Source organism: Pelodiscus sinensis, chromosome 5 (genome assembly GCF_049634645.1).
Source record: "Pelodiscus sinensis isolate JC-2024 chromosome 5, ASM4963464v1, whole genome shotgun sequence".
Classification (NCBI taxonomy): domain Eukaryota; kingdom Metazoa; phylum Chordata; order Testudines; family Trionychidae; genus Pelodiscus; species Pelodiscus sinensis.
The window spans coordinates 107,603,816-107,627,350 of NC_134715.1; the positions used below are offsets into that span (position 1 = coordinate 107,603,816).

At 41.4% G+C, this 23,535-nt stretch overlaps 1 protein-coding gene across 2 annotated transcripts in view; it reads right to left on the reverse strand.

Moving 5' to 3' along the window:
- Positions 1-23,535, reverse strand: part of C1QTNF7 (C1q and TNF related 7) — a 132,537-nt gene that overhangs the window by 93,274 nt on the left and 15,728 nt on the right. The gene's annotated exons all lie outside the window — the stretch shown is intronic.

Here is a 23,535-nt window from a genome sequence, read left to right on the forward strand (position 1 = left end):
GGCTCCACAAATCAACACATTATTTAATCAAACCATGATGGGCTTCCAATACAAACTGCCTTATCAGTTTTCTCTCCCCTCTCAACATCAAGGCTTTTTCCTTCCATAAATAGGAGATCAGCAACCAGATCAGCTTTCCAAATACTTAAGAACAAATATTTACTTTAGGAATCATCTTGAGCACAAGTATGAGCATTCATTACAAGCATGATGATCAGTAACTATCTCAGGCCTCGCTCAGAACTCTGTGCTGCTCCTCTCTGGAGTAAAAATGAGAAAAATAAATGTTTAAAAAAGGACTATGACCTTCCTATATTTAGTCCACATGAGAGCTGTGTAGGTTAAAGTACCCCCATGCCATCTAGTCATGAATAAGTGACTCCCAATGTAGCTCACAGAGTTTTTAGAAGAAGATGCATAGCACCGCACTTCTACATGACAATATTCTTCACATGGGGACATTGCTAATATATATGTGCAATGACCCCTACCAACTCCCACAGAGTCTGAGATGGAAACCCCTTACAGCCACCTTCTACAATTGTCTCTTGCATGCACTGCCAACTATGAAAACATCTTATATTTGACCACCATTGAACAGTCATCATTTATCCATAGTTACCACACACAGGTATCTTGGATATCCCATTAATGTCTAAAACAGAATTAGAATATCAGGAAGGTCAGAAGAAATAAACATGCTTTAAAGCTCTGTAGCACCTTTTACCACAAAGCACTTTTAAAAAATCCGATTTAGCTTTATAACTCATTTGTGAAGTACTTCCGGGATTTGTTCTGCTTTACAGATAGATAAACTGAGGCCCCAAACAAATAACTGACTTTCCCAAAAGGCGCACTAAAGATCTATGATATAGCCAGACATCAAACCTAGATTTCCTGAGTCCCACTCCTTTGCTTTAACCGCAAAAAAGATTATCTTAATATTGTAGGTAACTTATTTTTCCAGGTGCATATTTCACCCAATGAGTACAATATCCCAGCTTCATAGCTCAGTGCTTCATATTTTTGAATTTTGAACTGGTATCTTCAGTTTATTTTGTTTCACTAATCTGACTGCATCCAAACATATCTAATCTCAGAATATTGTCATTAAAATGACTTGTACTTCAATATTCCTATTCCGGTCATCAAGAAACTAATCAGCTTGGACCATTTTCTATTTCCATTCCTTCTCTTTGTACTAAGAATAACTTATCATATTTACAATGGTTCATTTATTTCTGGGAGTGGAGGGCCATATACTAGCTAAGTAGTTTAACCTTTTGAGTATTTTGTAATTGGATTGCCTTGCCATTCATCTTCACCTGTTGAAAGCTGTACTTCGCACACAATGGCCAACAGCAAACCCAGAGTGAAAAAGGTGGCACTGAGGGAAATCAAGTAAGTACAGGATATATTTCATGGTCTTTCTTACAATATATTGGATATTGCTGATAATTCAGATTTTGCCAAGCAGCATGAGGAACCTGTATTTCATTAGTGCTGACAAATTGTAGGAATTTTGCAAACAGTGTGAAAGTTTACCACTAAAAGTTTTTTATATATCCCTCAGGAGTCTCACTATAAACAAAAGGCCTGGAAAAAGCCTCTGTGATCATTTATTCCAGTGTGGCACAGAACAGTTAGTTTTCCTATGTCCATAGTAAACAAGATTCTGATGCCAAATTTTAGTTAATCTCTGACATTTCTTTCCGAATGTCCCACCATTGATCAATTTTGGAAAAAAAACCCTGGATGTTGTGTTTAAATAAGATTGCTTAATTTTATTTAAATTATAAGAAGTTATTTTTAAAAATAAACCTGTTTAAAATGAAATCTGAAAATGTAATACAAAATATGTTAAGACCTAAATTTATAATTTAGTTCCAAATATGAAACATGTTTTGAATAAGAGAAACTTATGTATCCAAAATATTTATGGTTGTCTTGTTTCATAAAAATTAATTATATATACTTTTTGTGTGATTAATTAAATTCCAATTACCATCCAAATACAACTTGTCACAAATCAAGAGCAAAATGTTAATTATCTTGTAAATCATAGATAATTCAACATTTTCTAACATACTAAAAATAATAGTATTAAGAATTTGAAAATATCTAAATAGACCTCTAGATGGATTTATGTATAATGCTATGGAGAAGCAGGTGGCTAAGGTACATATAGTTATCAGTGATATAAGAAAAGGTTGTATATGAATGGTAGAAGTCTGTGATGGTGTGTTCATCCCACACAAGTCAGAACAGGTTAAGGGAAGTCCATTAACCTGACTGGGTGCATCTGAGTGACAGCCAGGAATTAGAAAGGCTGACAAGGAACTCAGGTCAGCTGAGAAGGAACAGGCAGGGTTGGTATAAAGCCTGTACATTAGCAACAGAAAGGGGCAGCAGTGTGAAGGCCTGAAGACACTCTATGGCTTAGAGGGGGAAGGGAGGAAATCAGGGGAGAATAGAAGCCATGAAAACTGAGACATGAAGGAAGAAGATACTCAGAAGAGGGCAGAGAAAAAGCCTGAAAAAAAGGTGAAGTAGAAAGCAGCCCAGGGAGTCTGCAGAAAGGTGAGAGATAATGAAGACGTTGGCTGCTGGTTGCAGGATCCTTGGGCTTGGACCTGGAGTTGGGTGTTCCCTACCAACTACTGGAATAGTGGCACAGGACATGGCCCTGGATTAGAAGGACAACGTAGTGACCTGGCTGGAGGGCTGAGTCACAAAGATAGAGCACAGCAAGTCCTGGAGAGTGAGAGAGGATGTGGTGTAAGCAACTGGTGAAAGTGGGACTTCAGATCGGAATGGAGATGATCCCACAGCACTGTCACAAGGAGGTACTCCAGTGGTGGGTGTATCTCCATTACTATGATAGGTGAACTTGTGTACCTGGTGTTAAGTGAGAATATTGGCATAACAGGCATCCAAGAGACATAATGGGATGATAATACATAATGGGACATTGTAATATCAGGATATAAAATATACAGAATGACAGAGCTGGTCGCCTTATGGGGGAGTGATACTCTATGTGAAAAAATGCATAGGTAACTTAATGACAAATGCATTCAATGGTGATACATACCAGTTAGTACACATTGTAAAACATAATCCAAACCATATATATAAAATGATGGGATCTAACTTAGCTGTCACTACTCAAGAAATATTTTGGAGTTAACATGGATAGTTCTCTGAAAACATCTGCTCAATTTGCAGGGGTAGTCAAAAAGCTAACAATGTCAGAAGCCACTAGAAAAAGGCTGGAGATAGATAAGACAGTAAATATCATAACGTACCTATAAAAATCCATAGAATGGAGTTAATGCAATTCTGAGTGTTCCATCTCAAAAAAGACGTATTGGAATTGGAAAAGGTACAGAGATAGGAAACAAATGATTCTGGGTATGGAACAGCTTCCACATAAGGAAAGATTAAAAAGACCTCTATGGTTCAGTTTAGAAAAAAGAGACAAGTAAGGGGTGGTATGATAAAGGTCTTTATAATCATGTATGGTGTGGAAAAAAGGAATAAGGAAGTGTTTATTTACCTCTTCATATAACATGAAAACCAGGAGTCACCCAATAAAATGAACAGGCAGCAGGTTTGAAACAAACATAAGCAGGTACTTCTTCACACAATGCAGTCAACATGTGCAACATGTTGCTGGAGACATTGTGAAGGTCAAAAGTATAATTGGGTTAAAAAATTAGGTAAGTCCATGGATCCATCAATGGCTATTAGCCAACTTGGGTTTAAACATAGATCCATCAGTGGTTATCAGCCAACAGAGTCAGGACCCAACCCCATGCTCAGGGTTTCCCTAAACCTCTGACTGCCAAAAGCTAGAATAGGAGAGTGAGGTATGGATCACTTGATGATTGCTCTGTTCAGCAATCTGTTTTCAGTCTCTCTGAAGTTCAAACAATGTCAAAAGACAGGATACTGGGCTAGAAGGACCACAGTTTGACCCAGTATGGCCGTTCTTATGTTCTTAAGCTACATAGTTACTCAAATAAATGTGGAAAGTTAGAGTACCCTCGTAAGCATAAAAAAACCATACAATGACATTGTAAGGTGCTATTTAGTTGTTTTAATGGTTATATCAACCAACAACAATGCGCCTTTCTTTAGAAAATAACTGAAGTGCAAATGGAAAAGCCCATTAAAACTGATGTTAAATCATTGGTTTTCACTTGGCGATTTAAATAGCTGCTTTAAACAGCATTGGTTTAAATTCTCCCCAGCACCAGCTCCTGCTTCCCATACTTGCTGCCTCCGATAGAGGCAACGAGGGAGGGAAGCAACCAGTCAAGGGACTAGTTGACTAGTTACTTACATCCCTACCACCAATTGTTTCAACTTAACGTGGCTAAACTGAACTCCGTATTTTCCCTACGGAGTCATTTTTATTTTCCCCTAATCTGTTATATTTAACAACTCCATCCCCTCTATTGCCTAGAGACAGAAAACAAAGTTACTTGTTCAAAGTCATTCAGCACAGAAGGCCAATCAATGAGTAATGGTATCTGTACATCAGAAAGATGCATGCAGACACGCTCTTTATAATCTGCATGGAAAGCTTTAAATTGAGTGCTGCATCTGTTGAAAGCACAAAGAAATTCATAGACAATATCTTTAGCCTCAGGAAATGTGATGAGAAACATATGATTTACTGTAAATAATAAACCTATGGAACTCAGTTACTTGCTAAGGAATTAATCTTGCCAAGACAACTAATATATAAATGAGTCCACAACCAGGCTTCCCCACAAAGTTAAGGAATTTGCTTTGTATGCTTACATGGATTAAGTGTCAAATACTCAAGTATTTTAATTCAGCCTTAACACATTAGGAAGCAGAATGTAAAATCGTATAATTTTTAATCCTGGAAAACTAAATGACAGAAGCCAATTTTTACTTTGGCCAAGCTCGTGACCCTTTTGTGTTTGCTTTGAGCAAACATCTGAACAATTAGTTTTAATCAAAATGTTCCCTGTGAGTAGAATTCAGAATGTCAGTGCATGTCCTAGGCACTCATTTAGTTTCTTAAAATAAAGCTTTATGTAAGTCTTTCCTAAGTCCTGCACTGGCTCCTTGCAGGGAGGAAAATCACAACTAAAATAAATTCAAATATGGGTAGTCAGGAAAACTGATTTTTAAATTTGCAACCACGAGCATCTTTGGAAAATTTTTTACTTCCTCATATAAACAGGAAATAAAAAATAATATCTTGTGATTTATATAAACAATCACAGCACATATGTTGGGTATTAAAACTCAATGAATTATAGTGTTCAGTCCATAGAGCAAAAAAATCTTGGCAAGAAAAGTGCAATTCAAATAACTACTCCATTTCATTTTGCAGATATGCATATTAGGAGAAAGAGACTGCATTTGACAGTGCAATTGTGTATTTGGTACAAGGCTTGAATGAGAGTCTTATCTGTACATGCTACAGTCAGTACATGTTCAGCACTCATGGGCATTTTGCCATATATTTGTAGGAGGAGGGGGGTGATTGGATCATCCATCCAGTAAGGCGTTGGCCCTTAATGTGTGTGCCAGAGCTTTAGTAACAAAGACAGAAAGAAGCAGAGCTATCAGGCAGTGCTGAAATAATGTCTGTCCTTGATAAGAACATAAGAACGGCCGTACTGGGTCGGACCAAAGGTCCGTCTAGCCCAGTATCCTGTCTGCTGACAGTGGCCAGCACCAGGTGCCCCAGAGAGGGTGCACCGAAGACAATGATCAAGTAATTTGTCTCCTGCCATCCCTCTCCAGCCTCTGACAGAGGCCAGGGACACCAATTCTATCCCCTAGCTAATAGCCTTTTCTAGACCTAACCTCCAGGAAATTATCTAGCTTCTCTTTAAACTCTGTTATAGTCCTAGCCTTCACAGCCTCCTCTGGCAAGGAGTTCCACAGGTTGACTACGCGCTGTGTGAAGAACTTTCTTTTATTAGTTTTAAACCTGCTACCCATTAATTTCATTTGGTGTCCTCTAGTTCTTCTATTATGGGAACTAATAAATAACTTTTCTTTATCGGCCCTCTCCACACCACTCATGATTTTATAGACCTCTATAATATCCCCCCTCAGTCTCCTCTTTTCTAAACTGAAAAGTCCCAGTCGCTTTAACTCTCCTCATATGGGACCTGTTCCAAACCCCTAATCATTTTAGTTGCCCTTTTCTGAACTCTTTCGAAGGCCAAAATATCTTTTTTGAGGTGAGGAGACAACATCTGTACATAGTATTCAAGATGTGGGCATACCATAGTTTTATACAGGGGCAGTAAGATATTCTGGGTCTTATTTTCTATCCCTTTCTTAATAATTCCTAGCATCCTATTTGCCTTTTTGACCGCCACTGCACACTGTGTGGAAGTTTTCAGAGAACTGTCCAATAACTCCAAGATCTCTTTCCTGATTTGTCAAAGCCAGATTAGCCCCCATCATACTGTACGTATAGTTGGGGTTATTTTTCCCCGATGTGCATTACTTTACACTTATCCACATTAAATTTCATTTGCCATTTTGTCGCCCAGTCGGTCAGTTTGGTGAGATCTTGTTGGAGTCCCTCACAGTCTGCTTCTGTCTTGACTATCCTAAACAGTTTGGTATCATCCGCAAACTTTACCACCTCACTGCTTCCCCCTTTCTCCAGATCATTTATGAATAAGTTGAAAAGGACTGGTCCCAGGACTGACCTTTGGGGGACACCCCTAGTTATCCCTCTCCATTCTGAAAATTTACCATTTATTCCTACCCTTTGTTTCCTGTCTTTTAACCAGTTCTCAATCCAAGAAAGGACCTTCCCTCTTATCCCATGGCCATGTAATTTACACAAGAGCCTTTGGTGAGGGACCTTGTCAAAGGCTTTCTGAAAATCTAAGTACACTGTATCTACTGGATCCCCCTTGTCTGCATGTTTGTTAACCCCTTAAAAGAACTCTAACAGATTAGTAAGACATGATTTCCCTTTACAGAAACCATGTTAACTTTTGTCCAACAAATTATGTTCTTCTACATGCCTCACAATTTTATTCTTTACTATTGCTTCGACTAATTTGCCCGGTACTGAAGTTAGACTTACCGGTCTGTAACTGCCAGGATCGCCTCTAGAGCCCTTTTTAAATATTGGTGTCACATTGGCTACCTTCCAGTAATTAGGTATGGAAGCCGATTTAAAGGATAGGTTACAAACCACAGATAATAGTTCAGCAATTTCCCATTTGAGTTCTTTTATGAATGTCATCCGGTCCTGGAGATTTGTTAACATTAAGTTTTTCTATTTGTTCCAAAACCTCCTCTAATGACATTTCAATCCAGGACAGTTTCTCAGATTCATAACCCACAAAGGACAGTGCAGATTTGGAAATCTCCCTAACGTCCTCAGCCGTGAAGACTGAAGCAAAGAAATCATTTAGTTTATCCGCAATGGCTTTATCATCCTTGATTGCTCCTTTTATATCTCAATCATCTAGGGGATCCACAGGTTTTTTAGCAAGCTTCCTGCTTCTAATGTACTTAAAAAACGTTTTGTTATTTCTTTTTGAGTTTTTGGCTAGCTGTTCCTCAAAATCTTTTTTTGCTTTTCTTATTACATTTTTACACTTGATTTGACAGTGTTTATGTTTCTTTCTATTTATCTCATTAGGATTGGACTTCCACTTCTTAAAAGATACCTTTTTGTCCCTCACTGCTTCTTTAAGCCACAGTAACTCTTTTTTAGGTCTCTTGCTATGTTTTTTAATTTGGGATATACATTTAAGTTGGGCTTCTGTTATGGTGTCTTTAAAAAGTTTCCATGCAGCTTGCAGGGATTTGGCTCTAGTCATTGTGCCTTTTAATTTCCATTTAACTAACCTCCTCATTTTTGTGTAATTCCACTTTTTGAAATTAAATGCCAGGGTGCTGGACTGCTGAGCTGTTCTTCCCACCACAGGAATGTTGAATGTTATTATATTATGGTCACTATTCCCAAGCAGTCCTGTAACGGTTATCTCCTGGACCTGATCCTGTGCTCCACTCAGGACTAAATCGAGAATTGCCTCTCCCCTTGTGGGTTCCTTCACCAGCTGCTCCAAGAAGCAGTCATTTAAGCCATTGAGAAATTTTCTCTCTGCTTCTCTTCCTGAGGTGACATGTATCCAGTCAATATGGGGATAATTAAAATCCCCCATTATTACAGAGTTCTTTATTTTGATACAAGAGAATCATGTACAAATCCCTTTATCTGTATCTAGATAATCCTGTAAATATCAACCTTGGGTATCAGGGCACAAATGGTTCTTTAAAACTCTCTTTGCAGCTCAGATAGATTCGATGAATGGAGCATGTGACATCCACCTGTGAATAATTCAAAGGTTGTTGCCACAGTATAATATGGGAATAGGACCAAACAGCACAGACCAGGGATGTAAGCGACTAGTCAACTATACGACTATCCGCTAAGCATAAGCTTATATGATAGTCGACTAGTGATGCGACTAGTCGCTTCTCCCCTCTTGCTGCTTCTATCAGAGAGAGGCAGCAGGGGGGAGAGGCAGGAGCCGGTGCAGATGGGAGCCAGCTTAAAAGCGGTTTGATGTGAGCAGGGACTGAAGCAGTCTCTGCTGGTGCCAGCTCTGCTGCGATTCTGCTTTTGAAATGTACAGGAGCCTTGGTGGAGCTCTTGTACATTTCAAAAGCAGAAGATCAGCAGGGACAGGGAGCAAGGGGCCAGCAGGGCTCTGGTACATTTCAAAGGGGCAGCTGGGCTCTTGTACATTTCCCTTCCGAGCTCTTGTATATTTCAAAGGCTCAGATGCTGTAGGAAGCATGGAGCCAGCAGGGCTGGTCCCGTGCTCCCTGTGGGGCTTCCTTTTGAAAATTTCAAAGGCTGAGGCACCAAAGGGAGTGTGGGGCCAGTGGGGGAGTCCCCAATGGTCCCATGCTCCCTGCAGGGATTCCTTTTGAAATTTACAAGAGCCCCACTGTGACTTTCATGTATTCCAAAGACTCAGGAAGGGCAGGGAATGCGGGGCCAGTCCCGCATTGGCCCCGCACTCCCTGCGGGGCTTCTGCTTTTGAACTGTAGCAAGAGCCTAGCAGAAGCACCCTTATCAATTAATCAAATAGTTGACTGAAATCCCATCGACTATTCGATTATAGTTAATTAATCTAAATTTAACATCCCAAGCACAGACACATAATTTTATGGTTCTCCCTCTAGCTCTTGCAGGCTGCTAAAGTTTTAGTGATATCATAGGGAGGAGGCAGTTTAGTACTCTTTCATTTTGAGGACTTGCATTTTTTCACGATACTGTCTCCTGAAGTTAAGACAAAACAAATGCAAGATGCACTAAACTGCAATTGATTACAGATGGCTCCACTGTACAGTAGCCGGATACTTAAACAATTTGAAGACTTAAAATCAAGAATGACCGCTGGAGTTTAATCTAAGCCAAGAATAATTGTCCACTCCAGTCAAGGTCAACTGCTGTTCATTAAAGTCTATTGTTCTTGTGTACTTCTCCAAGGAAAGGGTGTTGACTGTTACACTAAACGCAATGCTTTTATAATTGCTGTGGCATTGGGACTGGCTCTGTTCAATATCTTCATCAACGATTTAGATATTGGCATAGAAAGTACGCTTATTAAGTTTGCAGATGATACCAAGCTGGGAGGGGTTGCAACTAATCTGGAGGATAGGGTCATAATTCAAAATGACCTGGACAAATTGGAGAAATGGTCTGAGGTAAATAGGATGAAGTTTAATAAAGACAAATGCAAAGTGCTCCACTTAGGAAGGAACAATCAGTTTCATACATACAAAATGGGAAGCGACGGTCTGGGAAGGAGTATGGCAGAAAGGGATCTAGGGGTTATAGTGGACCACTAGTTGAATATGAGTCAGTAGTGTGATGCTGTTGCAAAGAAAGCAAACATGATTCTGGGATTCATTAACAAGTGTGTTGTGAGCAAGACACGAGAAGTCATTCTTCCGCTCTACTCTGCGTTGGTTAGGCCTCAATTGGAGTATTGTGTTCAGTTTTGGGCACCGTATTTCAAGAAAGATGTGGAGAAATTGGAGAGGGTCTAGAGAAGAGCAACGAGAATGATTAAAGGTCTAGAGAACATCACCTATGAGGGAAGGCTGAAGGAACTGGGTTTGTTTAGTTTAGAAAAGAGAAGATTGAGGGGGGACATGATAGCAGTTTTCAGGTATCTAAAAGGGTGTTATAAGGAGGAGGGAGAAAACTTGTTCATCTTGGCCTCTGAGGATAGAACAAGAAGGAATGGTCTTAAACTGCAGCAAGGGAGGTTTAGGTTGGACATTAGGAAAAAGTTCTTAATTGTTAGGGTAGTCAGACACTGGAATAAATTGCCCAGGGAGGTTGTGGAATCCCCAGCTCTGGAGATATTTAAGAGTAGGTTAGATAAATGTCTATCAGGGATGGTCTAGACAGTATTTGGTCCTGCCATGAGGGCAGGGGACTGGACTTGATGACCTCTCGAGGTCCCTTCCAGTCCTAGTATTCTATGATTGGAAGTAAGAAAATTAAGTTGATAACTTACCAAAATAAAATTCTTGATCTGAAATCAGAATGGGTGAGCTACTTCCAGCACAACCAGAATTATTACTTAAAAGTTACTTGTGTATAGTACTACTATGAGGCTCTAATCACCACAGGATGGTACCATCTCATGGCCACTCTGGGGTTTAGCTCTGTGAGGTCAACATCTCTTCTTGCAGTTGTATGCTGCGTTTCTTTCAGTCTCTCATGATCCGCAGCCTCTCTCTCACTCTAGGAACTGTTGCTAGAGTTGAATCAGCTCTCCATCATTCCCCACATTCTGTGGTTGAGCCTTTCAAAGTCTTTTTTCTTCAAGCAGCATCTGGCAGTACTCACGCCCAGTGCCCTGACCCTATCACTCTTGCAGTGACCCAGGCAGTCTTCCAGTTCACTGCCCTGCCAATACCACTTCCCCAGTAGCAGACCAACTCTCTACTCGAGGTTCTAGTAGGGATGTCAACGTGTAGTTGAGTTGTACACACACCTCTGTATTAATCATTTTCACATGGAAGTTGTTAACTTTGTATCAAGTCCTTTTATATAATTTTGTAGTAAGTCTTTTTACATAGAAACTTTGTACCTTTTCATATAGAAATAGAAACTCTGTATTAAGTTTTTGGTATTAAATCTTGGTAGTCCCTAAAAATAAGTAAAGCAAAGAAAATGTCTTAGTATCAAAATAGATCTCTCCCCTTTTACTTAATTGTCCTGTTGAATGAATGAGGTATGAATGGATAAGACGTGGAAGGCAAACACCTGTGGGCAGTTGCAATGGTTGGAGAGGGGATGAAGCCAGATCCAAGAACAGTAAGACCTCTTAATTGGGCTCACTGAAAGAAGACTGAACATATGAATCACCTTGGGAGTCAGCAGCAAGTGCCTGCTTTTGGAAGCACTCTCTTTGAAGATGAATATGGTCGCATTAAGAAGCTGCATACGCATATGATGATTCACACAGATTTTGCATATGCATAAGATGATAGATTTGCATGAGAGGGAAGCTACTATAAATCAAAGGTATCTTGAAGGAAGATCCTGGGTTTTCATCTTGTCAACATGGGAGCATTGATCCAGATCAGCAGAAGCCCAGCTCTACCCCTCCCCCATCTAACTCACCTGGCCAGTGCAGTTAGGGGGAGCAACTATTGGTAAGAAAAACAAGATGGAGTATGCTTGTGTGTGAATGCATGAGTGTGATATATCATATGCATACGATACAGTGGTGATTGCTATATGTATTACCAGTTAATGTGGCATTTTGCCTTATCGCCCTGAAAAGATCCCATGCAGTACTTTTAAGTACAACAGAGTACACGATTAACCAATAGGTTAATCTTATCAACTACACCCACCTTGCTGCCTCTGTATCAGAGGCAGCAAGGTGCAGGGGAGTGGGAGCCAGTGCCATGGGGAGCTGGCTTTTAAGCCGGCTCCCCATGAACACTGAATCTGCATAGCTGCCTGCCTCCCCGCCCCAGGATAAGGGGGCAGGCAGGAGCCAGCATATGTGGGAAGCTGGCTTTCAAGCCGACTCCCACGTGTGTCAGCTCACATGAGCCACTTATCTCCTTCTGCCCACCGCCTCTGCGGCTGCCTCTCTATCAGAGGCAGCAGCGCAGGGGGTGGGGGACACACAGGAGCTGATAAACATGGAGAACTGCCTTTTAAATTGGCTCTTCTCATGTACCAGTTCCACGGAGCTGCCTGCCCCTGCCCCATCCCCATGCTGCTGTGTCTATCAGACTAAGCCAGCACATCTCTGCTCAGCTGAGCTTCCTCTTAATTAGGGCTTTCTTCTCACCCTTAATTCTTCCAATTTGGGGCCTAATCTGCTGATTGAACCTGCCTAAACCAACTCAGCCCTTTCAGAGCCAATGTGGCAAGCACACACCATCATAGGTACCTATACATTAATTCACAGAAGCATGTTATCTTAAAGTAGAAGTGCTTGTTTGAATTTGTGTAACGGCTTCCTTTGATCAGTCAGGATCACCCACCTAACCTATCATCTTACAGACAGAAAAACTTAAAACAACAAATAGTCTTGCAGCACCATAGGGTGCATCTACACAGCATCCTTAGCTCAAAATAGCTTATTTTGTAATTTGGCATGGTCTACACAGCACCAGATTTTGAAATAACTCGCTATTCCTAAATTCCCCTTAACCTTCATGGAACCAGGGTTACCAGGACATCAGAATAAGCTGCCCATTATGGGCTGCTTCAGTAGATATGAAATAGTTATTTCGGGATACTTCCCGGTGTCCCAAAATAGCTCCGAAGTGTAGACGTACCCTTAGGGTGTGTCTAGACTACAGAGTTTTGTCGACAAAGCAAGCTGCTTTGTCGACAGAACTGGATGTAGTCTAGACGCTCTTTGTCGACAGAAGCTTTGTCAACAGTATCTGTCGACAAAACTTCTGTCGACAAAAGCCTGTAGTCTAGACGTACCCTTAGAGACTAACAGAAGACGTAGGTGTTATCATGAGCTTTTGTAGGCACATCCCACTTCTTCAGATGAATTATTTGCTTGGAATGATACATATGCCTGAGGGCCAGGTAAAACACAAAAGTACCTTTGGAGGGTGGAGAGAGTGATCATAAATACACTTTCAGAGTTGGGGTATAAGACATTTTCTGGGAGCATACAAGAAACTACTGTTGGCTGAAGGTTCTGAGACCTATCTAGAGACAGAACATTGAATTATTCATATGAAACTTTTCCACTGCCATCTTTGCTAAAAAGCCATGTAAATATTCATGAAGACTCTTGTGCAAAAAGTGGCTGCTCATTAATTATGCAAATGAGGCACGGCGATATTCCACGCTTCGCCTCATTTGCAAATTTCTTGCACAAAACAGTGCAGTATAGACAAAGCCCCAAGGAAAATCTCCTCTGAAGGTTAGACTGACAGCTTTTTTCAGGGTCGCTCATTGGTCCAGGTGCCCTATTTGAATCTAGGAGACATTCCAAGAGGTGTCCATGCAACAAAGTGGACTACCTTCCAGTCGTAGTGATGGGCTTTTCTCTCAGCTTGTTTTTGGACTTCTGACTTCTCACTCTGCCAACTGGTTCCTGACTGTCTTTGACTCTAGATTCTGACTTCTTGTTCCTGACATTTGGCTCTGGCTTTCAGTGTTATTCCTGGTCTCTGACCATTACTGCTTGGACCAATAGGTCTGACCACCCAAGCCCTAGTCATGACAGAAAAATACAGAGAAACTGTATTGGTCAGTGAGACGTGACTGATCTCATGCTCCCTGTGATCACTCCAGACAAATGCACCTGTATTGTCACTCCATGGTCCAGCAACGACACCCACTCCCAGCCAGCCAGTTTCTTTCTCTGGTGAAGATGTGTCTTACTCCCTTCTGACCAGATGTTACTCCCAGCAAAGACAGGCTGGTCAAGCACACCTTCTTGCCTTCTCTTCAGAGACTTCCCACAGTAATAGGTAACACACCAGTCTTTTTTATGCAACCCTACAGTAGTTTTAATGTAAAAGATCTACAAAGAAAACAAAAACAATAGAAACCAGACACCTGCTAATAAGTTTACCAATCATGGGCTACAGCAGGAACAGTTCTTGAAAACCTCAAAGGTCTATGGTTACAAGTTCATAAAACCCTCAACAGGCTCAGTCCTTCTAACCTTTCTCAAAGGATTGTGGCTCTCCCTGGACCAGGGTCCTGCCCATTTGCTGGATCAGAAAGTATGCTCTGAACCAGTTAAAAACCAGGCTGTTTATTAAAAACCCATTCTTTCTCTTGGTCTCTGGTGAATCTAGTTTGAACTAGTATATGCAAACTGCTACAGGAAGATGCCTTCAAAGGGATGAAAACAGAGGAATTACATTAGCATCCCTCTCCTATTACAGAAGGCACATTAAAATTCCACAATCAGACACAATTGCATTGTAATACAATGAACCCCAAAATTATTACTTTAATTCAATAAGGTTTAACTTAAGTTCAGTAAATTTTCCTTAATTCCATCAGGTATGTGCAGGATATGACAAGGCATTATCAGTCTGTTACACTTCCTTCCAATGCACTCAACAATTCAAGTTTCAAACATGCTCAAAACAACAAAGAATGAACATTCCAACTTAAGATATTTACATCCCTAACCTCTCCCTTTAAAAAAAATACACAATACAATATAAAATATCCATTACTTTTTCAGATGAGCATTTCCTTACTGGTGACTAGTGCATTCTAATGTACATAGATTAAACAAGCCTTAGTTTTGAAATCTGGGTTTAATTACAACTTCTGTTTTATAATGGGAAATAAAAGACTGATTTTTGTTCCATGTGAATGGCTTGCTTGCTGTAAGTTTCTTATTTAAAAAAAATGCAAAGGGTTTTTTTCCTCCTGGTTCTGGAATCTTCCCCCTCACATATTTCCTGTGCCACAGTGACACGTCATATGTGAAAGAAAAACACATTTTATAGTGCATATATTTATCCTTGCATATTTGAGTGAGACTTGTAATTATTACAGTGCTATGCTTTCCAAAGAAGTCACATGCAGCTTCTCAAGTAATTCCAAACAACCAGCAAGAAATAATATAGAAAATAAAGAAGATTACATTTTTAGGAATACCTTTGAAACAATGGGATGGATTATCTTTTTTCTGTAAGGTACCTTTAAGCTGTTCTGGCAGAGCTAAAAGGAAGGCCCATTAGGAAGTTACTCCACCAATAGAGGACTATCAGAGAAGTCCAAAACTAGCTTTACTTCCAGGACCCTGAGGCTGGTCTAACTGAGGTCAGAGCTAGGGCTACTATAGCTCCTGAATGGACCCAGAATACTGAAAGAACAAATATGACTTAAGGGTGTCTTTGTCCCCACTTTTATTCCTGCACTCAGCACAGGGATAGAGCAACTGAGAATTGGAGCCATTTTTCTAAATTCTTTACTATTACTAAATACACATTTTTCTCAACTCTTAGGGAGTCTCCCAAGCAGTGTGATTGCAGATATTTTTAAATTTGCACTGAAAATATAGCATTCAGAGATGTCCATTGGGCCCACGATACCTGCCGTGTGTACTGCTCACTCATGCTCCACCCATGTCTAGTGGAGTCTGAAATGTAAAGGGGATGCTGGATATTTCTTACTTTAAAATAAAGTTTCCATTAGACTCCAGGGGGTGCTATGTGGTGTGGAGGAGGAGATCCATGAACCAGAACCATCCTCTAATGTCCATTTCTGTCTAGGTCACCCCTCACAAATAGAGGAACAAGTACCTCAAGATCTCTGGAACGTCGGCAGGAAAAGATTTGTCTAGTGGGAGCTCTACAAGCGGCTGAAAAATGTAGAGAATGGAGGCTTCTTATGCAGGGCCATCCCTACCAAGAAACAAAGCATGAAGCCAAGTTGGGCATTTTGAAATTGGGGGCACCTAGGCAACTGCATATGGGACAGCAACAGCTCTGATTCCATCAATCATAAAGCATTACGGGAGATGCTGTAGGTTCGACTGTCCATTGAAGTTCATTCATGTTCTCAGGCTACTTCATGATTAGATGAACATCACTGTATTCTGTAATGGGATGGAAATGAACCCATTCACTGTCTATTCTGATGTTAAACAAGGCTGCGTTATTTATTGCCCCAAGTCTTTTTTCCGTCTATTTTTCTGTAATCTAATTTTTTATTCATGACTGCCTTTCTTCTGGAATTTGGCTTGAGTATTGCTTGGATGGCCAGCTATTCAATCTGTGAAGTCTTCATTCTAAAACTGAAGTCACCAGGACTGTTAACATTGACCTTCATTGTGTGACAACAGTGCTATTCTCACCCACACTGAGGCTGACTTCAATCCACCCTAGATCTCTTTTTAGGGCCCTATCATAGCCTGGAACATTTCCTCAATTTAGGGATGACTAAGATACTCTAGCAGTCTGTCCCAGCACAGGTTGCCCCCATTCTCCCACAAATTGTCAAAAGTGGCTACCCCCTGGAAAACATCAAACATTACCCATGCCTTGGTAGCCACCTCTCTAAGACAGCCAATTTTGATGTGGAGCTAGAACATAGAATCCATTTTGCTAACATGTCCTTCATGAAGTTGCTCTATCATGTCTTCATTGACAGGGCTCTACAAAAGAAAACTAAGACCCTGATCATTCAGCGACCAGCATGAGAAGGCATAGGGCCCGTGCATAGGCCGAATGTTTGCCAGTAACTTACTATTTTATTTAAAATGAATTTTGCAATATTGTATTACACCATTGTGGATTCAACTCTGCTTGCTACAGTTTCAAGCTCACCAGAGTGAAAGTCATCTCTGCCACCTGTGCCATATTTAGAGCCACTAGGAACATATGGAGACCAAGGAAAGTAACCTGTATATCCAAAAGCAACATGTCTAGTCTGCTTTAAAAGTTTTATTAAAGTCACAAGCCAACCTATGATTTCAAGCATACATAAATCTTACAAATATCCTTGCACAAATTACAAGTATTCACATCCTCTAAGATATTCTTAGGGTCTGATGGACCATTGTACTCACCAAGGGTATGTCTACACTGCATTCCTCTTTCGAGAGAGGAATGCAAATGCAGCCGAGCGAAATTGCAAATGAAGCGTGGATTTGAATTTCCTGTGCATCATTTGCATAACCACGGCCAGCTGCTTTTTCAAGATACCCTATTTTGAGATAAACGCCGTTTAGATGCAGTTATTTCAAGACAAAACCCTTCTTTCGAAATAACCCTTAATCCTTAAACCTCATTTTATAAGGAGTATTTCAAAAGAAGGGGTTTGTCTCAAAATAACCACATTTAAATGGCATTTTCTTCCACATCCTCTCAGCCCCCCTCCTACTAGCTTAGTCAGCCCTCCATCCGCTGGAGTTCATTCAGTCACCAGGTTCACCATCCACCCTGCCTATTCCCTCTTGCATCCCTCTTTGGAGTTCCTGCTCAGTCAATGCCAGCCCCTCTGCTTCCATCAGGCAGAGCCCCACAGCCCGCGAAAGGAGAGGGGCTGGCGTTGACCTTCGCTGATTCCGCAGATATTCTGTTCCTGTTCAAGACTGTTCGGGATGCCAGACCAGGAAGGAACAACTTATTATAAGCTAGATAAGGATTTAAAGTGATACATATGGATTAGTTATGGGAGTAACACAGGTGAGCCCACTGCGGTCTTTCCCTTCTCAGAGTAGTGTCCCTGGAGCTGCTCCATTTGTGTGCATGCACCTCTCAAGTGCCTGATTGGAGATTTTCAGTGTAGCTAATTTATTTTGTGTGGTGTGATGGCCTGAGGTGTTTAACCAGTTAATCATTTATAGCAGGTAAGCGGGGGGCAGGGGCTGCTCCAGCCCTGCTGGGATGGAGTGGCTCCCCCACCATAAGCAGGGACTGGAGCAGCCTATGTCTGTGGTGGGCCCTCCGCAGGGCTGGAGCAGGTGGGGATCTGCTCCAGCCTCCACTGGTTAACCAGCAATGGTAAGAATGACCCATTAAGGGTGATACTTCCTGTTTAACTCATTAACCACTGAACCTTTGACATCCCTATTGTGGAGTCCCGTGGCAGGCAGAAAGGATCCAGAGCACGGCCCTCAGTGCACTTTCACGGGGCTGCACTCCTTGCCCCTGACCACACAGTGCAGGCAATTCCCTGGCCTGGCCTGCCTGAAAAGGTGTCCATTTTGCTCTGAAAGGGGTTTGCCAATCTACGCTGGAAAAGAACAACTGGATTTACATGCACCAAAGAGGCACCTTACAATGGAAAAGTCCCCACAGTGTAATGCCCACTGCTGTAGCAGAAACGTTGCAAATTGACACTTTATAGCACTCAAGCATGGACTCATCAAAATATGCATATTCCTCCACGTTATGGTGCCTGCTTGCATGGAATAAATCCAGGGAATTTCATCATATGGGTGTATGTTGCATGCTGTTACTGATAAATCTTCTCCAAATCAATCTTCTCCTTCTCTTTAGATGCTTCCTCTACATTTCCCCTTGTAAATACAGTGTACCTAAATTACTGGTGTATCTGTTATGGAGGTATCAGAAGAGTATATGTTGTTTTCACTAAGGATGGTAAATATCAAGTAAATGACTAATCGTGTACTGGATACAATTTGTATGAATACACAATTAGTCGATAAGAGGCCACTGTGGCTTTGCAGTTTAAATGTAGTAGGAGCCGGGTGTACAGGCTGTAGGCTTATAGGGTATTCGACTACTCTTTTACATCTCTAGTTTTCACTGAAACAGACTAAAGATCAGAGAGAGAGAAACTTTTTTCACCACTGAACCAAAAGCTGTCTCCGCAGACACACTAGGCTGATGCAAAAGTAAACATCTCATACATATGGTATACCACAAAAATCACAGCACTTTAAAAATGATGACAGAACAAAGCAGCTTTAGGAACCAGAGATGGATTCAAATACTCTGGATTCTCTTTTGTACAACAAAACCCTTGAGATGAAAACACAAAATAAGGAACAAACATAAGAGGAGAATTTTGCTTGCACAAGATGTTCTCTTTGGTCTCAAGCCATCTCCCATTAAAGTAATGACTCCCAATGCAATCAGTGGGAAATGGATTGGGCCTTTTACAAACCGGAAGAGAAAAGTATATTACTAACGTACCACGTCAACTAAGCAGAAACATGAATAACAGCGATTGTTTCAGGCAATGTAAGCGTAGTGCCCCCTTGTGTTAAGTTTTAGTTAAGAGGTTTTTCACCTTCATAACCTAGAGAAGATACAAACAAGTTCCCCAGAGAGGAAGACTAACTACATCATTGTCTGGTGTGGTCTTTGCTAATCCCAAATCCTACTGTCAGTGTCCTAGTGATTCCAAATATAGAGGGAAACGGAGTTTCCCAGGCTATGTCTACACCATAGACTTTTTTTGGAAAAATGGCTATTTTTCTGAAAAACTTCACTTAAGTCCATACTGCAATCATGTTCTTTTGGAAAAAAAAATCAAAAGGACAGAGGGGTTTTTCCGACATTGGCAAACCTCTTTCTACAAGGAAGAAGCCTTTTCCCAAAAGAGCTCTTTTGGAAAAAGGTGTGTGTGGACGGGGAAGAGGGAGTTCTTTCGAAAGAAAAGGAAAGAGAAAGAATCACAGGTGCCCTGGTGGCCACTCCATCCATAACAATCACAGCTTAAATGCACTTTTTTCACCACTGAACCAAAAGCTGTCTCCGCAGACACACTAGGCTGATGCAAAAGTAAACATCTCATACATATGGTATACCACAAAAATCACAGCACTTTAAAAATGATGACACATTCAGTGTGGACACTATTTTTCTAAAAAGCAGATCGCTTTTTCGATGCGCTTTGGCAGTGTGGACACTCTCTTTGGAAGAAGTTTTTTTTAGAAGATCTCTTCCAAAAAAAGCTTCTTCCAAAAGAAGCCTGCAGTCTAGCCCCAATGAGAGTAAAGCCTAGGCATAAATGATATTTTAGCAGATATTTATAAATGATTTACCATTAACCGCACCCCTTTCCCAATAAAACTTCATTATTACAGACTTCACTTAATAGTTCTTCCCATCCACAATGACAGGCCATGATTATGGTATTATACACAAGAAGAAAAGATTTCACACACTGTTTCAGTTATGCTAGACCTGAAAGTGCAAGATCCTGAACAAAGTTCCAATCATCCCCCAGATATCTGCACATGCAGGGGACCTTCCACCTCCAGAGACCCTCTATATTGTCAACGGGATGCTGAATCTTCACATCCCGTTCAAAACTCAGCAGGCTCAGTTACTGCCTGCTGTTAAGCAATTGCTATTTACAGTTTGCTGAATTTCAGTGGTGTGTGAGGAAGGACCACATATAGAAAGTCCATATATTAGCTTAGCTGCTAATTTTGATTCTTTAAATTATAAATGCCATATAGATTCAACATATATCATTATGTTTGAATTCCATGGGGAAAGTTCTTTAATTAATTTCCAGCCCCTTTGAAATTATTCTAGAATAGTGGCTCTCAACTTTGCCAGATACTATACCACTTTCAGGAGTCTGATTTGTCTTGCATACTCCCAAGTTTCATCTCACTTAAAAATCACCTGTGTGACCCTTCTACTAGGTAGAGCCAGCAGCAGCCATAGCCAAGTTCAATATCTGGGGGTTCCTCTCCATACATCCAACAAAGAACTGGCTCAAGCCCCCACCTACCAACTTGGGAAATTCACACACCACCTCTTGGTGCCTCTGAGAGACAATGCTTCCCCACTCGCAAGCACAGAGTCTGAATGTAGAAAAGAAACTTTTAATAAAAAGGGAGGGAAGTAACTTGGCATTAATTTGGGAAACTGCTACAAACAGGGTTCATAAACAAAATAATGAGTAGAAGTCCCAGCCCAAGCAGGTTGGGCAATGTCCTTAAAAACCTGAGAGGAAAAGTCCAGCAATCTAAACGTTCCCTTCACATGTTCAACCTTTCTCTGTGCTCTGCTCCCAGTTGCCGCCCTTGGTCAGGGCAGACCCAGAGTTCTGAGATGCATCCACAGAGTTCACCTCCCACCCTATGGTAAAGAAACTTCTTACTCACTCCGCTGGTCACTCACCATCTGCCTGCTCACTTGTCTCTGTCACCACCCTGTTGGTTATCCATCTCACCTCTCCGTCGCTGTTCATCATACTGCTGCTGCTCTGTTGGCTGCTTGTCATGCCACCATCACTCTGCTGGCCACTCTACGCATCTCTCTGCCACTCATCTGTTGGCTCTCAATCACCATCTGCTGTCAACTTCTTGGCTGTGACTTTTGCCCATCAGTCTTAAATGATTTCAGCTCCCATTGATTTCAACTCTTAGCAAGGAGGGTAGAAAAAAAATCACAGTTCCACCACAATTAACATAAGAAGATATGCACCTAATGATGCCTATTTAATTCTGCTCTTTGAACAGGGAAGAGGGGGAGAAACAGGTCAAACTAGTCCAAGCAAGGGAAGCAGGGGCGGCCTGTGAGCTTAAGCAGTCTAGGTGGTCGCCTAAGGCGCCACCGGCCCGGGCATCCGATGATGACACACCCCATGATTACATCACGGACATTGACGGCCGTGCAGGCGGGGGCGCCGATTGCGCCTTCCGCCTGGGGTGCCAGCTGTTACAGCCAGCCTCGGGTCGCTTCTGAAGGGAAGCCATATTTCTGGGGTGGGGAACTAAGGCCTGGGGGCTGGATGCAGCCCCAAGTTTGCCTGGATCCAGCCCCCAATGTTTGGAGCTCCCCCCACAGCATTGGGGAGGCCATGCTGGTGCTCCCGCCCCCCCCTCCCCCAACGGTCCCCCTGCAGGGCTGAAGCACACAAAATCTACTAGTCTGGGAACCCCTAGATTCTGGTGTGTGAGGGGAATGTGGGGCAAAGCTGTCTCCTGCTCAGTCAGTGTCCATGTCAGTAAAGAGTCACACACACAATTATTGAAAAATAGCTCACTTTCTCATTTTTACCATAGAATTATAAATATGTTGGAATGTAAATAGTATATTTACATTTCAGTGTATAATAGCTAAATAAGTCAGTCTCTTTTTGGAATTTTAATATGTACTGATTTTGCTAGTGCTTTTTCTGTAGCTCATTGTAAACCAAGGCAAATATGAGCTGATGTACCCCATGGAAGACCTCAACACAAACCCTGGTTGAAAACCACTGTTCTAGAAGCACAAAGGGGCTGGAAAGTGGCCACAATTGGTTGTTAGAGGTGAAATCCCTGTTAGTGCAGATGTTCCATTCTGGGCTCTGAAATTTTGACTCGCCCCTTCTTGGACCAGGGAGAAGTATAAGAGCTGTGATCCTTTGTGGCAATTTTGAATTGGCAGAGGGACCCACCAGCAGCTTTACATTGTGTTACCAATGAGTGAGGCCTGAGAAGCAAAGATCCAGCTCCCTGCACAAACCTAACCTCCAGAATACCTAACAGTACAAATTGTTCCCGAAAGAACTAAATCATCCACACTGTTTTAAAAGCTAGTTACTCTAGGCACAACAATGAGCTGCCCAATGTGAGATATATTTGGGAAGATGCCTGGGACTCCATTCTAGAACGAAATGATTGAAAAGTCTTTAGAAAGTAGATCAGCTCTACTTACTAAATCAATTTTTTAATGAGTTCTCAAAGGAGACTCAGTTGAAATTTCACTGCAATAAAGGTGCAGTGCTGTCATAGGGACTGGTGCACCACAAGTGTACAGAAGTTGACAGATGATGTAATTGACAGCAGAGCACGCATGCCAGCAGAAAAATACTTGCAGCCTGAAAAAAAAGAAATGTGCTGAAAGCAGAGATGAACCATAAAAATCATTTCTGCATTCCTAGATAGTGTTAAGAAGCATTCTCCACTACAGGAGAATTCAAATGGACAATAATCTGCTTTAAAATAGTGTAACAAAGGTCCTGCCATTACGAGACACAAGAAAAGCAATTCCTGACACATACTGATATCATACCAGCATCATGTTAGCACTGTTTTCTGCCTACTAGTGCCCTCTTGTGGCACTTCTGAAAACACCATCTTCATTTCAATTTACTATCACAATAGACTAGTAGAAGGATTTCCCCCAAATTTTATCCCCCAAAATCATTTTTCTTGTTGGCTGCTTTTAATATATTTGGCCTTGTGTCCATCTTTACTAGCACCATGGCAGACTGCGGTCCGAGATTAGGAATAACTAAGCATGAGACAGGTCTCTGTGGTTGCAAAGTAGCCCTGGGTAAAGTTGTTGGAAAAGTTACAACTTGCTATTAGAACTTTTATTTAACTTATTACTATTATGATGACCATGTAGCACACCCGGTCTGGAAGCTCGGCCCGTAAGCGATTGGGGAGGGAAAGACCTCATGTGCTTCCTTGAGTGCCAAGATTCTGAATGCACTTCTAGTTCACAGCTGTCTCCAGTAGCACTGGAATCGGAGTTTGTGCACATGCTTTTCCCTAGTGTATTTTGCAAGTGAGAATTTAAAGCTCTCC